We start from the raw sequence: 17,249 nt of genomic DNA, 5'->3' as shown, positions 1-17,249 counted from the left end.
CCCGGACTTGAACCTAATCGAAACTCTCTGGAGAGACCTGAAAGTCACTATGGGGTATTGTGTGTAGATTGATGAGATAAAAACCTAACAAAATGTGGAAAAAGTCAAGGCGTCTGAATACTTTCCGAAGGCACTGTAGACTCGATCGCTACATCAATAGGGTCTGTAGAATATTATGTTCTTTACATTCATTTACTTTAGCTCCAACCATTTATCAAAGTGCTCCACCTTATAATATGATTACCTTATATATATATATATATATATGTCACGATTTAACTAGATATGAACCCAAATGCAGACAACTACACCGAGCCAGAGAAGGTTTAACAGGTTTATTTACAATGTGCAATTGTCCAGGTTTCCAAAAATAGGGGAAGAGCAAGTCCAGGTTTACAGGGAGGGTAACAGATCCAGGTTCTGAGCAGGAGTGGTACCGTAACGTCCTAGTGTCCGTGGTGAGTCCAAAAGGGAGGTCCGGTAGTGGAAATCAGGATGGTGGTGGCAGGAGTGAAGCGGAGGCAGGAGTCAGGTTCCAATAATCTGTGGCACAGGAGAAAAGTAAATAGAACAGGCCAAAAACACAAAGAGCGAAAACAAGCAGGTTGAGTCAACAGCGAGACTAACATGGTCGTCTTGACTATGATCTGACGATGAGTGGCAAGTTTGACCGGGTCTTTAAGGCTGAGGTGATTATGGTGAATGAGCTGCAGCTGGAACCCTGACTCCCGCACACCAGACTTCACTCCTGCAATCAAAACAGACAGAGGGGAGGGAGAGAGCAGAGAGAGAGCTACCTAGCAGCAGTAGGCCTAACAATATAAAGTAATAATTCTCTTTAGGTTTAGATTTTTTGTAACATTATTTTAACATTATGCATTATTTTAACATTATAACATTATGCATTATGGACAAAGCTGCAAAAATGATTGATTTCGTATCATACACATAGTGTTTTACGGCAGACTTTTATTTTGATGGCAAAATCTGAAAACAGTAATGTTGCTGCCATGACGCTAATGTCTCACAAGCTGCGATTTGCTGCTTCCCACAGTTCCCACCCCAGGTTCCCAATTCTTCCCATTATACTCTAGGCCAAAGATTATGGACATACTGACAAAATGCATGTCTCTCCGCCCTAACAATGGGATATGTTGTCCACAAAGCGGCACGGCGGGCTGTCTAGCTCCCACCTTTGGATTAGTGGATACATCTCACTATTGTAATCCTTTTTTGAATATTTGATGAGGGTTGTTGACGTCAACCACCTGTATTCAATGGAGAGAGATGCTATGCTACCAGCCTCATTCCATGAATATGCATAGCCATCTTGAGACAACCCCGATATAAACTGTTTTTTCTCAAAGTTGCCTATTTATATCAGCACACTCCTAACAACTTAAGCATTATGAAATGTCTATTCGATCAAATAAACCTCACATAGCAAATAAGCCATACATTAATTTGTTGACCAAATTCGACACTCTCTCATTGACCTCCATACAAAAACTCCTTGCTTGGTGGGAGAAATAACGAAAAAACACCAGGAGTGAGACAGATTTTCAGCCGAGTTGGGCCTCTCTCTACCTCTTCCTCTCTGGCTAGGCTAGTGGCAAGGGACACACTCTTGTCATGGGCGATCCCATACGTCATGATGGGAGTAGATTTCAGCGTGCATACGGGTGCACACAGCGTCGAGAAGGAGCCAGAGCGGTCAAGATTTGTATAACTAACCCATGAACTAGCTCATTGTTCTATCTGTGGCCTAACTACAGTCATGGATGTTACCATTTCATCTGGGAGCCACAAAGATGAAGTAATGTCATCGCTGAATTTTGTATTCAAATTTTGCATTGTTTAAAAATTCTGAGATATCAATTCACGCAAAGTAATGACAATGGGTGTGTAACAGTGGAGGATCCTCAGAGGATGAAGGGGAGGACCATCCTCCTCAGTGAATTTCTTAAAAATCTAAATAGTGAAACACAAAAAAAAGTTATCCTTTTTAGATAAAACTATACAAAATATATTCACGTCACCAAATAATTGATTAAAATACACTGTTTTGCAATGAAGGCCTACAGTATCCTCAACAGCACTCTGTAAGGTAGCGCCATGGTGTAGCTGGAGGACAGCTAGTTTCCGTCCTCCTCTGGGTACATTGACTTCAATATAAAACCTAAGAGGCTCGTGGTTCTCACCCCATTCCATAGACTTACAAAGTAATTATAACAACTTCCGGAGGACGTCCTCCAACCTATCAGAGCTCTTGCAGCATGAACTGACAAGTTGTCCATCCAATCAAATGATCAGAGAATGAATTTCGTACTGAAAGCATAAGCTACAGCTAGCTAGCACTGCAGTGCATAAAATGTGTTAAGTAGTTGACTCAAAGAGAGAAAGACAATAGTTGAACAGTTTTGGACAAATACATTTCTTAAAAAATGAAGGAGAAGCAAGCAAAAGAGAGAGAGTTAGCTATATTAGTTGTATTTTTTTCACTTTCACTTTCTTAGCTAACAAATGCAACCAGGTAGTTTAGCCTACTCAAACACCCGGCTCAAACAGAGAGGGATTCTATGTTAGCTAGCTGGTTATGGCTATCCAACCCTGGAACTCTTCCTAGTCAAGGTAAGCTTTTGGTTTTATTAATTTATTGCCACCGGGGCCCGCTGGTGTAACTGCTAAACTGCTTGCTGCTGACACTGTCACACTGTACTGCATGATTGTAGTGAGTTTACTAATGTGTTAGTTCTAGTAGCTATGTTGACTATGACATTAATATGGTGACAACTATGTAGGCTGTGTGTAGCGGTTAGCGGTTATGATATGAAGGTTTGGCTTGGAAAGGTTTTTTCGCCTGGTCACAGACAGCTGATGTGTTGTGCACTGAAGTCCACAAGCGAAGGGATAAGGTGAGAGGAGGAGAGCGCGTAGATGCGAGAAGTAATTATACAACGATCAAAGGGATCATGCAGTTAGTATGTGACTACTATGAAAGTGAACTGTGTTTGCGTGTGATCAGGGGTGTATTCATTCCGCCGATTCTGTTGAAAAACTTTTCTTAAACGGAAGCAAACGGAACAAAACGTGGATAAACATACCTGAATTTGTCCAATAGAAAGTCGTTGGCAACTGTTGGACTAATGATTACACCCTAGATCAGCTAGATGCAGGTAAGAGTGTGCAAGGCGGTATTGAATGTGTCAATGTCTGTCATCATAATTACTCAAATTTCTCTCGACCTGTGCAACTATGTTGTAAACTTGCTTTCATAGGCTAGGTTGTATTAACCTCATAATGGTCAGTGGCGACCCGTCATTCAGGGCAGGTGGGGCAGAGCAGTTGAACGTGGAGCAACAAAACCACCTAGGTTTCGAGATATGGCAGGTGATTCAACGTAGCCTTGAGGCATCACCGTCCAAAAACCGTCCAAAAACATAAATGAGAACCACTCCTGTGACTCTTCAGCCACAGGGATGCTAAAGAAAGCATTAGCTAAATAAATTACTGAAAAACATCAACTACCTGGAGGCACCTGGGATAGAATGGTAACAGTGCTAGGCACCAGGGGTGCTCTAGCATGTACAGCATAATTTACTATTCTAAGGTACAAAACGATAATCACCAGATGGTTTCCTAACAGGTAAAATAGGTGTGTTACAGGTCGAATTCGGGCAGGGAACCATAGCGCCTCTTTCAACTAACGCACTATGAATGAGAAGGATACCCTTTTCGGCTTCTTTGCTAAGAGTGTACTGGGCTTTGTAAGGTCTGTGGGTGCTTTTTGGAACGACCACAGCTGGCGCAGCCCCTTTCATGCGTCCAATGTCGGTCGTTAATTTAGCCCACAGTTCTTCAGGTATATCTTTCAGCCAATCAATGTGTGAATTATCTTGTAATACCACCGGCATGCTTTCAACGGGAATTTGTTATTTTCTTGGTATTGTCATTAACATAGCCCAGTATGGGGAATAGAAAGTTGCTGTTGAAGCTGACCACTTTCCCTCTCCTTCCCAGGCCACCCAATCAGTTGCTTCCATCACTTTCATCATCCAAATATCCACATCTTTCCATTGTGTTCCAGGAGCTTTTGATAAGCTACAATGGGGAACAGAGCCAGGGACTTCATACAGACTCATCTTAGTATCCGTCAGCAAGACACCAGCTGCTACGAAGTCTTCTCCTCTGTATATCCCATTCATGGTTATCTCAACATTCTCTTTTTGTTTTGACCATCTCTGTTGGTATTCAGGGTCCTCTTCGCATGAGGGAACAGCAGCAGTACAATGTAGGTGTTCAGGCACTTCCCAGTTAGCATGCAACGGGGAAGAGAGGGATTGCTCTCTCAGCTCCCCCTAAACATGTTGATCATTCAGGTGGCAAGCATAGTAACAGTTCATCAGGCACGGGAAGATTACATTTTCTCTCGATCCCAATGACAATCCTTCTTCAGTACAGGCAACAGATAAATTAATTTTACACATAAAATCTCTTCCTAATAAATGTACTGGGCAGGCAGAGGAGTATAGGAATCGTTGTCTCCATTTGCCCTCTCCCCACTCCACTTCCAGGGGAAAGGTCAAACATTCCTCAGAGGGAATTCCAGATGCTCCAACTGTGTACATTGTTTTCTTTGAAGGGGGGACAGACAGGGCAGACATTTTCAACATTGAGACCAGTGTCCACCAAAAATGGAATTTTATGTTTATTAACAAAAATGTCAATAGTGGGGTTTTGGGTTGACAAGGTGGTCAATTTTAGCATTTGACAGTTCTCTTCTGGTTCTTCATCATTGTTTTCTTCATTAGTTTCTTCTTCTGTTTCCGCCTCATCCTATGTTTGGTAGCCCCTCGTCCACCTCCTGTTCCAAATGGGTTGTCCAACTGCACACCAACAGGTGGGGATGGCCACTCTCCTTGGCCTTCTCCTGCTCCAGGACATTGTCTTGAGAAATGCCCTAACTTCCCACAGTTGTAGCAGCTCCAGTCTCTCCCTCCTTCAGCTCCAGCAGGGGCCCCTCGGCCTCTACCTCTTCCTCTGCCTCTTTGGTTTCCATGGTTGCCAGAGTAGTACATCAGCTGTGCCTTTTTCAGTGTCTTTCCCTCCTTTGTTTTATTTTCCTTCAACTGTCTTTCCGCATGGGTGATATATGGCTTTATGTCAGGCAGTGGTTTTGTTTCCCATGCAATACAAGTTGTAGTGACAGCTGTCTTCAGATCTTGTCTCAGGCCTGTTTTGTCCAGTACCCCCCTACCAAATCTTTTAGCCATTACACTACACAGCCCTTTTGGTTCCCAGCACGGATCTTCCATCCTACTCTTACTATTTCCCTTTCCCCTACTTAAACCTTTTGTTGAATTTATTTAAAAAAAGACTCCAGCTTAACACGTCATCCCACACTGACACAACTCTCACACCGGGGCTAAACCCCTGTTCAGTCAATTAGTCAATCACACAATACTCACATCCACATTCACTTAGTACTCTTCCCAAACACACTCAGTAATCTCCCTTATTACTCCTAATGCATCTTCAACGATTCTCTTGTCATTACCTCCTATGCATACATATGTATCTTCAACGGTTCTCTTGCTGCTACTTCCTATACATATAAAATAACACCTTGTGCTCAATAACACCTTGTGCTATTAGCAGTGGTTCTCAGACCACGTAGACACTTCTCATAAATGCCTACAGACTATTGTCAGTGGGGCTTTTCCTGCCCTCACTCTAGCCTTCTTCTAAGACTAGCTCTAGCCTTCTTCTAAGACTATGGTAACTTTCTTCATTTTTATGTTTATTTTTATTGCTTTTATTATTTTTATTTTTATACAAATTCATTTAAATTGACTTAATGAAATTCAGTAGACGTGTCCCTCAGAGGTTTGTGGATCAGGTACCTTCCCCCGGGCAGCTCACAGTAAAAGTCTGGTCTGGGCGGGTCCACGTCGTCTTGGTCAGATGGGAATTTCCCTAGCCTTCACACGGAATGCGCCACCGGTGTTCCCTCACAGACCTTCCCTGGGATGCTCCACAGGTTGAATCACTGATTCTGTTCTGGAAATTCAACACCAGGGACACCTGAAGTCAATATTAAATGAATCACTCTTTATTATCAGTTAACTGGAGAGGTTACAACAAACACACATACAAAGTACAAGTCTGCCACAAGCTCCACCAGGGTGGTCCCTTCAGTCCTCTTATATACTGCAACACAAAAAAGCTACATAGGCATGGTTCATAGGGTTGGTTCCTGCAGGTGATTGGCTGTCTCCTATCTTAACTTCCAGAACATATTCTGGGCGTTCTGCCAATTGGTCTGAGGAGGTCACAGTTACCTGCACGAACCAAGATAGAGTGAAAGAAGATGCATACTGTGTACAATTCAAGGCTATCTCTTCAGATAATAAAATGTCCCTTACAATGTCATTGAATTTCTTTTATCATAATAACATCCTGTTTTGTTCAGTAGGTACCCAACATAACAACAGGTGGTGGTGTGTTGGACACAGAATTTCTGTAACTGTTAGCTTACCTGTGTAATATTGATATAAGCTCAGAACCACTTGTGTTTCAAACGTGGTCCTGTTTTATCAATTGCTGTGCTGATCAATGGACAGTTTATTACCTCTGTCAAAATAATGTGTAGCTTAAAGTAATTTTTATAATTGTATTTCTTTTTGCAATAAAGATGGTGACACAACAATAATACACATTTACAATAGACCTATATCTAAAAATACACACAGCCAAATGATATATATATATATATATATATATATACTGTATGTATACTGTATGCATCATTTTAATAGCAGGACTCTGTAAAGTCCATTATCCCTCTGAAGAGTATCAATTAGGCTGTTTGAGAAGGTTTGAATCCTAAGTAACCTGCCTACACATAGTTTGAAGTCCAATACCAACATAGCTAATGTAGTAGGTCAAAGCTGTGTGCTGGAAAACCTTGGTAGAGCATATGGGCGGAATAGGCATTGTGATGTTCATGTGAATTTCCTTTCTTTTTTGGCTTCAGACCAATACCTGTTCTCACTTAAAACCAAAAAAATAAAGTTGTACGTTTCCATGGTTTTTACACCTGAAGTTGATTATGCAACATTATTATACAACATTATAATTAAGCAATAAGGCCCGAGGGGGTGTGGTATATGACCAATATACCACTGCTAAGGGCTGCTCTTCTGCATGACGCAATGTGGAGTGCCTGGATACAGCCCTTAGCTGTGAAATATTGGCCACATATCACAAACCCCCAAGGTGCCTTATTGCTATTATAAACTGGTTACCAACGTAATTAGAACAGTAATAAGCAATTTTTTGTCATACCCATGATATATGGTCTGATATACCACAGCTTTCAGCCAATCAGCAGTCAGGGCTCGAACCACCCAGTTTATAATACAGCATAACACATGCTCTCCTTGTGAACCCTCACAATGTTGTGTGTTTTATTTATTGATAAGATCCCAGCTCATAATCCTAGTGATCATTGCTCAAAGCAAATTGGCAAGATTAAGGAAACAAACTCTGAAGCAAATATTTACTATGCGATTACACAATGTAGATGGCTAGATGACTACAGGAGCGCGAAATATGGATGAGCTGTTTTCAATGGAAGGATTCTGAAATATTATCTCGCCAAGGTGAGTTGTGACCGTGAATATATCATAGTCATCCACCTCAGTGGAAACGACTTGGGACACACAAAGGGGACAGCCCTGGTGCATCAGATGCGAGCTGGTTTAGATGTAGTCATCCGAATGTTCCTTGGGACAATGGTGGTCTACTCTGACATCACACAGTGGAGCAGTTGGATGTTCCAGTGGGAGGAGGACATCAACAAGCGCATAGAGATGGCCTGGCGCTGTGTCAACCAACTGGTGTTTGCATTTCTCCGTGACAGGCGCATGCCCACAATCTGCCACACTGCAATAAATCACTGTGTCCCTGGGAAGTACCGGGGGGCAGGGTTTCCCAAATCCCTGGGTGCACGTTTTGGTTTTTGCCCTAGCACTACACAGCTGATTCAAATAATCAAAGCTTGATGATGAGTTGGTTATTTGAATCAGCTGTGTAGTGCTAGGGCAAAAAACAAAACATCCACTTAAGGGGGGCCCCAGGACCGAGTTTGGGAAACCCTGCTGTAGGGATGGCGTGCATCTCAAGGATGAGGGCAATTCACTTTTCCTTGAGCGTCTGAGAGCTGGTCTCTCCTTTGTTCTAGCAAGACGCACGCAGTAGTACACACCACCACACTCACTGCCACTTGCCTGCCTCTCCATGAGCCCAAAGGCTCTTTTAAGAGCCACCTAATCAATTAAAATAAGTGTGTGTGTGTTGGGAGGGGGCTGTCAAAACTATAAACAAAATAATGGTCAAAATATCTCCTCCGGGTGGCGAACCCACAATGTTCTGATCCACAAGCGGTAACTTTAACCGTTACACTATGAATCCTGTTCTTAACACATTGACTTCGACAGACCATTTAAATGTCTGGAAGCGTTCATTCCAAAATGATTTTGTTCATTCACTCAGTAGTGATTGCACATTTATTTATCTTGCTTGGTGAAAATACAATAGTCTAAAACAGTTGATTTGTTGAAAACAGACTCATTTAATCACTTAGTAAACAAGCATTTTGTTTTCTTTTGACTGCAAACTCCTGCAGGCTAGCTGCAAACTGATTTCATAGCATTTTTGTATTATTCTGTACATAAAGCCGCAACACTCCATTTAGTATGATATGTTACTTTTCGTATGGTATGTATTAATTTGTGGATGTCCATCACCCATTTCCCATGATATGTTATGAATTACAATTCGTATGATATGTTACGAATTTCAATTTGTTGTGGCTAACGTTAGCTAGGTGGCTAACGCTAACATTAGCTAGGTGGCTAACGTTAGCTAGGCTAGGGTTAGGGTTACGGTTAGGAGTGATGTTAAAGGGTTAAGGTTAGGAGTTACGTTAAAGGGTTAAGGTTAGGGTTAGGGGAAGGGTTAGTTAACATGCTAAGTAGGTGCAAAGTAGCTAAAAAGTAGTAAGTAGTTGCAAAGTTGTCCATGATGAGATTTGAACACTCGACATTCGCGTTATATGTCCATCCTTCCAACCCGCCCAACCACCCTCGTTTTTGCCTTAAGTAACCTTCTGTCTTATGGAACCATACAAAACGTAACATATATTAATTTCAGTGTCCCGGATTTACATGTACTATGTTACATCTTGTCTATGAGACCAGGCTGGCACACAGCAAGTGGCATAAGCAAGCAATGATTCTGATGTTGTTTTACGACATGACGTGGATTTACAAGTGGGATGCACTGTTGAGCGCTACATCCCGAGGGGTTCGTGCTGATTGTACGGAGATTGACAGCCGGTTAAATGGCGTCCCTTGACAAGGCAAGAACAAGATGTATGTCAGGAGAAGTCCAGTATTATCATAAGGAGGGTTATACTTGGAATACGGAGGAGGAATGCAGGGAAAAAGAGAGGTAGAAAGTGTAAGCAGAGTGAGTTGAAGACAGGAGGAGAAATGGAAGTGAATGAGGGCGAAGTATCGGAGGTGGTAGGTGTGGAGAAGTTCTCGGAGCCCGAGGCTTGCACCAAGGGTCAGGATAAAGATCAGTCTGTGACTGTAGGAGTGAAGTTTTTGGAAAAAGTGGACCATTGCCTTTTGGCTGATCTATTTGTGGTTTCAGGGTGGGTGAAAACAGAGTTGGGTGCTGTGGAATCGGTGAAGGTAACCAGAAGTGGTCTTGTGATAATTGTTTGTGTTTCTGCTGGTCAGAGGAAGCAGGCGCTCCGTGTTAAACGAATGGGGGCAAGAGATTTGAATTGTTTTGCTCTCAAGAAAAGGGTGCCATTGAAAGGAGTGATTACTGGGGTAGCGGTAAATGTGAAAGCTGACCAACTGAAGGGGAAGATTCCCGGTGTTTGTGATGCTCGTCGTTTGGTGCGACACAGACAGGCGGGCGTGAGTGGAGAAACAGAAGAGTCATTGTCTGTTCTTTTGAGTTTTGATGTTGAGTCTTTGCCCGACATAGGATATATGCTTTTGTGCCGAATACATTACGTTGTTACAGGTGTCAAGCTTATGGGCATGTGGCAGCAGTGTGTAGGAGGGAGGTTCCTAGATGTGAGAAGTGTGCAGAAGGGCATGAGACAAAGGAATGTGTAGCATTGGGGGAAAATATCTGTTTGCATTTATTGATTAACCTCAGCTTGAATCCCACCATATAGCTAGCCATATACAGTAGCCTAGGTTTGTTCCATATACTTCTTATGACTGGCAGCATGGTGCAAGCAGCTGTGTTGTTGCCAAGCATCCGACCCCTTGTTAGAACTCTGAGCTTCTGCTAAAAAATGTTAGCACTGTCAGAAATGCTACAAAAAGGTGCCACATCATTGTTTCTTAATGGACTGAAATGTGCAAGTGAGAGCAAATAAATTATACATTTAATCAAAACTGTTGCACCTACACATTTTGTCATCTGGCATGTTTTAAATCCAATGGTCACTTTATGGACGCTATAGTCTCGTTTTAATCTAATGTCAAGAATTTGAGCTAGGTAAGTGCAATAAATAGTCTTAAAACTGAATTGCTAAGGACCCTGTTAAAAAAAACAGTTATGTGGTTTGGCTCTTGAAGAGAGGCAGGGATTGTGTTGTGTACCTCCAAGTTGATTTGCGAATTTTCATCAAGATTGGTGTCATAATGACTTAGATATGATGGCAGGGAGATTTTAATTTAACACTGAGCTTCAACCAATGCCTATAATAACTATCGTCGCATCTATAATACATCCTTTAAGCAGGGCTCATACAGACATTGGCAAGTCAAATTAAAGGACTTTCAGGGACTTTTTCAAGCACTTTATTGTACTTTTCAAAGACCTCAATGTTATACAATTGTATAATTTATATAATTGTACATATAGGGCCTAATATAGAACCCCCCCTCCCCCCAAAAGCATGCAAAACGTGTAAAAAATAAAATAAAATACAAAAGTTGGCTTTTACCAGTTTAAGAATAATGCATTTTTTAGGCCTTGACAATGCATTGATGTTCAAATTATTATTACATTCTAAAATCTGTGAAAATAATGTGGACATTGCCTGACTAAATAGATTGGATGCATAGCCTACGTTGCGATTTTTCTGTAGCCTATGTGGCAGACCCAGGCACACATAATAAAGCCATGATGGCCGTAGCGTTAATCTCACCATTTGAATCTCAACATCGCTGTTTTTATAATGAGAAACTGACCAAAAACCAGGTTCCTTTTTTAACGGAAGGATTTGTATGGAAAGCCAAGTTGAAGCCAACATTAGATGTTGTCGTCCTAATAATAACCGTACATGTTTTTTTACGGCAACAGAGTAGTGCAACACCCTTCAATTGAAGAGGCGGGAAACAAACCTAAGTGGCCACGTCTCTCACAAAAACGGATCAAAAATGAAATCACGAATAATTATAAGGGTTCAGAATAACTTCTAAATTGGCTACAATAATTACAATCACTTTTCAAACACCAAATTGAGGAAATGTCTTATTTTCAAGGTAGGCCTATAACAGTACTTGAATTTCCGAGCTCCAAATTCAAGTTCAAGTAGGCTTCTTCAAGCCCCTTGTATTGTTTAAAATTCTAACACGGAAAACTAAATGTATTTGGCATGTTATTTCCTTACCAGATCATATTGTGAATAAAGCCAATGGGCTATGTAATTTGTTGTCATTAAATCCAGAATAATTCATAGGAATAGTTTTGGGTGTTGTGCAATAGTGTATCCTACACAATACAATTGTGCACAGTAGACTCGGTGTCCAATCAGAGGCACAAAAACACGAACTCATTACCTTAATGCTTTCTCTGTTAGATCTTACGAGACCCTGCTGTAAATCAAGCAGACAACAACAGATGATCAACATCAAAATAGCTAGTGATATTAGATCCAATGTGGATCCAGGCACAACTGTCTTCACACGCATAACGAATGAGACACCAAAATATTCTTGACATTCCTCACAAACACCTTTTTTCAAGCACTTGGGCTGTTGTTGCGTCTCATGCGCTATCACAACAGCTGTTCATCACTTGACTGCCATTTGGAAAATTCCTTCCTGGATCAGATGATGAAGATGTGTGAAAATATCATGGCATAACTGATCAGCTAGACACCAAATTCACATCCAACAATTATGCATTATTATTGAACATGAATGACAGTATCAATTTAGGTTTTAAGTATCAAGGTAAGGGCACTCTTTCGGTTAGAAGCATTCGATTTTGAAATGGAATTCATAATTTAAGATGTTCACCCCATGACATAAGGAGACACAAAATGTTATGTAGTTCCACTGCATTTTTTTTTGATTTCTATACAAAAAAATGTCCAATAGCTACATCCAGGATTCTTACAGGGTTCAAATTCTAATTTAACTGATTAATGCTTAATATATGATATAATGACAACTTACACTGCCATAAATGCAAGGACAGAAAAGTAATGTTTTGTCACACGATTTTGGACAAATCCTTCAAGACACCAACCATTATAAAGGGTAAACATAGGTTTTAAATCAACTCGTGAATTATATTGAATATACAGTGAGGGAAAAAAGTATTTGATCCCCTGCTGATTTTGTATGTTTGCCCACTGACAAAGACATGATCAGTCTATAATTTTAATGCTAGGTTTATTTGAACAGTGAGAGACAGAATAACAACAAAAAAATCCAGAAAAACGCATGTCAAAGATGTTATTAATTGATTTGCATTTTAATGAGGGAAATAAGTATTTGACCCCTCTGCAAAACATGACTTAGTACTTGGTGGCAAAACCCTTGTTGGCAATCACAGAGGTCAGACGTTTCTTGTAGTTGGCCACCAGGTTTGCACACATCTCAGGAGGGATTTTGTTCCACTCCTCTTTGCAGATCTTCTCCAAGTCATTAAGGTTTCGAGGCTGACATTTGGCAACTCGAACCTTCAGCTCCCTCCACAGATTTTCTATGGGATTAAGGTCTGGAGACTGGCTAGGCCACTCCAGGACCTTAATGTGCTACTTCATGAGCCACTCCTTTGTTGCCTTGGCCGTGTGTTTTGGGTTATTGTCATGCTGGAATACCCATCCACGACACATTTTCAATGCCCTGGCTGAGGGAAGGAGGTTCTCACCCAAGATTTGACGGTACATGGCCCTGTCCATCATCCCTTTGATGCGGTGAAGTTGTCCTGTCCCCTTAGCAGAAAAACACCCCCAAAGCGTAATGTTTCCACCTCCATGTTTGACGGTGGGGATGGTGTTCTTGGGGTCATAGGCAGCATTCCTCCTCCTCCAAACACGGCGAGTTGAGTTGATGCCAAAGAGCTCGATTTTGGTCTCATCTGACCACAACACTTTCAACCAGTTCTCCTCTGAATCATTCAGATGTTCATTGGCAAACTTCAGACGGCCCTGTATATGTGCTTTCTTGAGCAGGGGGACCTTGCGGGCGCTGCAGGATTTCAGTCCTTCACGGCCAATTGTTTTCTTGGTGACTATGGTCCCAGCTGCCTTGAGATCATTGACAAGATCCTCCCGTGTAGTTCTGGGCTGATTCCTCACCGTTCTCATGATCATTGCAAATCCACGAGGTGAGATCTTGCATGGAGCACCAGGCCGAGGGAGAATGACAGTTCTTTTGTGTTTCTTCCATTTGCGAATAATCGCACCAACTGTTGTCACCTTCTCACCAAGCTGCTTGGTGATGGTCTTGTAGCCCATTCCAGCCTTGTGTAGGTCTACAATCTTGTCCCTGACATCCTTGGAGAGCTCTTTGGTCTTGGCCATGGTGGAGAGTTTGGAATCTGATTGATTGATTGCTTCTGTGGACAGGTGTCGTTTATACAGGTAACAGGCTGAGATTAGGAGCACTCCCTTTAAGAGTGTGCTCCTAATCTCAACTCGTTACCTGTATAAAAAGGCACCTGGGAGCCAGAAATCTTTCTGATTGAGAGGGGGTCAAATACTTATTTCCCTCATTAAAATGCAAATCAATTTATAACATTTTTGACATGCGTTTTTCTGGATTTTTTTGTTGTTATTCTGTCTCTCACTGTTCAAATAAACCTACCATTAAAATTATAGACTGATCATTTCTTTGTAACGTACAAAATCAGCAGGGGATCAAATACTTTTTTCCCTCACTGTAGACAGGTGTGTGCCTTTCCAAATCATGTCCAATCAATTGAATTTACCACAGGTGGACTCCAATCAATGCCCCACTAATTTATTCTGTCCACTCACGTATCTGCGCCCCACGGGTGACGGGTTACGTAGCCTATTCTAGCAGGTCCATTACAAAGACCGTGTTGCTTGCTTACTGTTATATCCGCCGCGCAACTCTGAGCGCGCGCGCTGTTCCCGGTCGCTTTAAAATATCTAATTTTATAGCCACTGCTCCTGGGGCATTTTTCTACTGGAGTCAATGTGATCATTTCCCAGGATCCATCAAGAGTTGGGCTAGTAGGCTAAAATACCCCGGTATATGGTATAAATGGTATATCGCTCAAACCTAGTTGTGGATTGGGGAACACTGTCAGTATGGCCACTGCCCTTTAAATACGTCACTCATTGCTTCAAGCCACACCTCGCCACACCCACCAAATGGGAGCAAATGTACCTCAGTCGGTTCAAGAATGTACAAGAAGGTTCTGGAGAAACGTGTCATTCAGTACAAACCGTTACGCAACATAGCAAATGTTCATGTGAACTAAACACACCTCAGGTAGGGTAGACAGAGGAAGTGTTTGGTGGTTGCAGCCCTGTTCTACCCCTTTATGTTAATGTTTTAATATATGCAAATACAGCCAGTCTATTTATGCAAATTAGGCATATATCATTTTCTTTATTTGAACAAAATATTTAAAAAATACCTGATACAATAAGAACATTTATATATACAGTGGGGAGAACAAGTATTTGATACACTGCCGATTTTGCAGGTTTTCCTACTTACAAAGCATGTAGAGGTCTGTAATTTTTATCATAGGTACACTTCAACTGTGAGAGACGGAATCTAAAACAAAAATCCAGAAAATCACATTGTATGATTTTTAAGTAATACATTTGCATTTTATTGCATGACATAAGTATTTGATACATCAGAAAAGCAGAACTTAATATTTGGTACAGAAACCTTTGTTTGCAATTACAGAGATCATACGTTTCCTGTAGGTCTTGACCAGGTTTGCACACACTGCAGCAAGGATTTTGGCCCACTCCTCCATACAGACCTTCTCCAGATCCTTCAGGTTTCGGGGCTGTCACTGGGCAATACGGACTTTCAGCTCCCTCCAAAGATGTTCTATTGGGTTCAGGTCTGGAGACTGGCTAGGCCACTCCAGGACCTTGAGATGCTTCTTACGGAGCCACTCCTTAGTTGCCCTGGCTGTGTGTTTCGGGTCGTTGTCATGCTGGAAGACCCAGCCACGACCCATCTTCAATGCTCTTACTGAGGGAAGGAGGTTGTTGGCCAAGATCTCGCGATACATGGCCCCATCCATCCTCCCCTCAATACGGTGCAGTCGTCCTGTCCCCTTTGCAGAAAAGCATCCCCAAAGAATGATGTTTCCACCGCCATGCTTCACGGTTGGGATGGTGTTCTTGGGGTTGTACTCATCCTTCTTGTTCCTCCAAACACAGCGAGTGGAGTTTAGACCAAAAAGCTCTATTTTTGTCTCATCAGACAACATGACCTTCTCCCATTCCTCCTCTGGATCATCCAGATGGTCATTGGCAAACATGGGCCTGGACATGCGCTGGCTTGAGCAGGGGGACCTTGCGTGCGCTGCAGGATTTTAATCCATGACGGCGTAGTGTGTTACTAATAGTTTTCTTTGAGACTGTGGTCCCAGCTCTCTTCAGGTCATTGACCAGGTCCTGCAGTGTAGTTCTGGGCTGATCCCTCACCTTCCTCATGATCATTGATGCCCCACGAGGTGAGATCTTGCATGGAGCCCCAGACCGAGGGTGATTGACCGTCATCTTGAACTTCTTCCATTTTCTAATAATTGCGCCAACAGTTGTTGCCTTCTCACCACGCTGCTTGCCTATTGTCCTGTAGCCCATCCCAGCCTTGTGCAGGTCTACAATTTTATCCCTGATGTCCTTACACAGCTCTCTGGTCTTGGCCATTGTGGAGAGGTTGGAGTCTGTTTGATTGAGTGTGTGGACAGGTGTCTTTTATACAGGTAACGAGTTCAAACAGGTACAGTTAATACAGGTAATGAGTGGAGAACAGGAGGGCTTCTTAAAGAAAAACTAACAGGTCTGTGAGAGCCGGAATTCTTACTGGTTGGTAGGTGATCAAATACTTACGTCATGCAATAAAATGCAAATTAATTACTTAAAAATCATATAATGTGATTTTCTGGATTTTTGTTTTAGATTCTGTCTCTCACAGTTGAAGTGTACCTATGATACAAATTACAGACCTCTACATGCTTTGTAAGTAGGAAAACCTGCAAAATCGGCAGTGTATCAAATACTTGTGCATTCTAAGAAAAAAGTGAAATTTTACAATAAATTTAATACCTGAATTCCCACCAATATCCCTGAACTTATTTTGTCTGTGCCAGTAAAATGTTTTAGGTGCTATAATTAAGTCAATATCTGATGGATTATAAAAATTCTAAAAGTTTGGAGCATCTTCATCCATTGTCCAACTGTTGCATTCATTAGAATTGTTTTTAAAACCTTTTAACAATTTCGATGACTGTTGCTAATTGGCCTGTGGATGGAGTTTTGTATGTTGAATGTGGCAAAAATAAAATAAAAACTAATAAAATAAAATACAATTTTATTTGCCGAATACAACAGGTGTAGACATTACCGTGAAATGCTTACTTACAGCCCTTATCCAACAATGCATTTATTTTTTAAATAAAAAAGTAAAATAAAACAACAAAAAAGTGTTGAGAAAAAAATAGCAGAAGTAAAATAAAATAACAGTAGGGAGGCTATATACAGGGGGGTACCGGTGCAGATTCAATGTGCGGGGGCACCTGCTAGTAGTTGAGGTAATATGTACATGTGGGTAGAGTTAAAGTGACTATGCATAAATAATTAACAGAGTAGCAGCAGCGTAAAAAGATGGGGTGGGGGTGGGGGGGGCAGTGCAAGTAGTCATGATTAGCTGTTCAGGAGTCTTATGACTTGGAGGTAGAAGCTGTTGAGAAGC

This window comes from Coregonus clupeaformis, chromosome 27 (genome assembly GCF_020615455.1).
Source record: "Coregonus clupeaformis isolate EN_2021a chromosome 27, ASM2061545v1, whole genome shotgun sequence".
In the NCBI taxonomy this organism is placed as follows: Eukaryota; Metazoa; Chordata; class Actinopteri; order Salmoniformes; family Salmonidae; genus Coregonus; species Coregonus clupeaformis.
The sequence above is the reverse complement of the archived record's forward strand: the minus strand, read 5'-3'. Positions refer to the sequence as shown.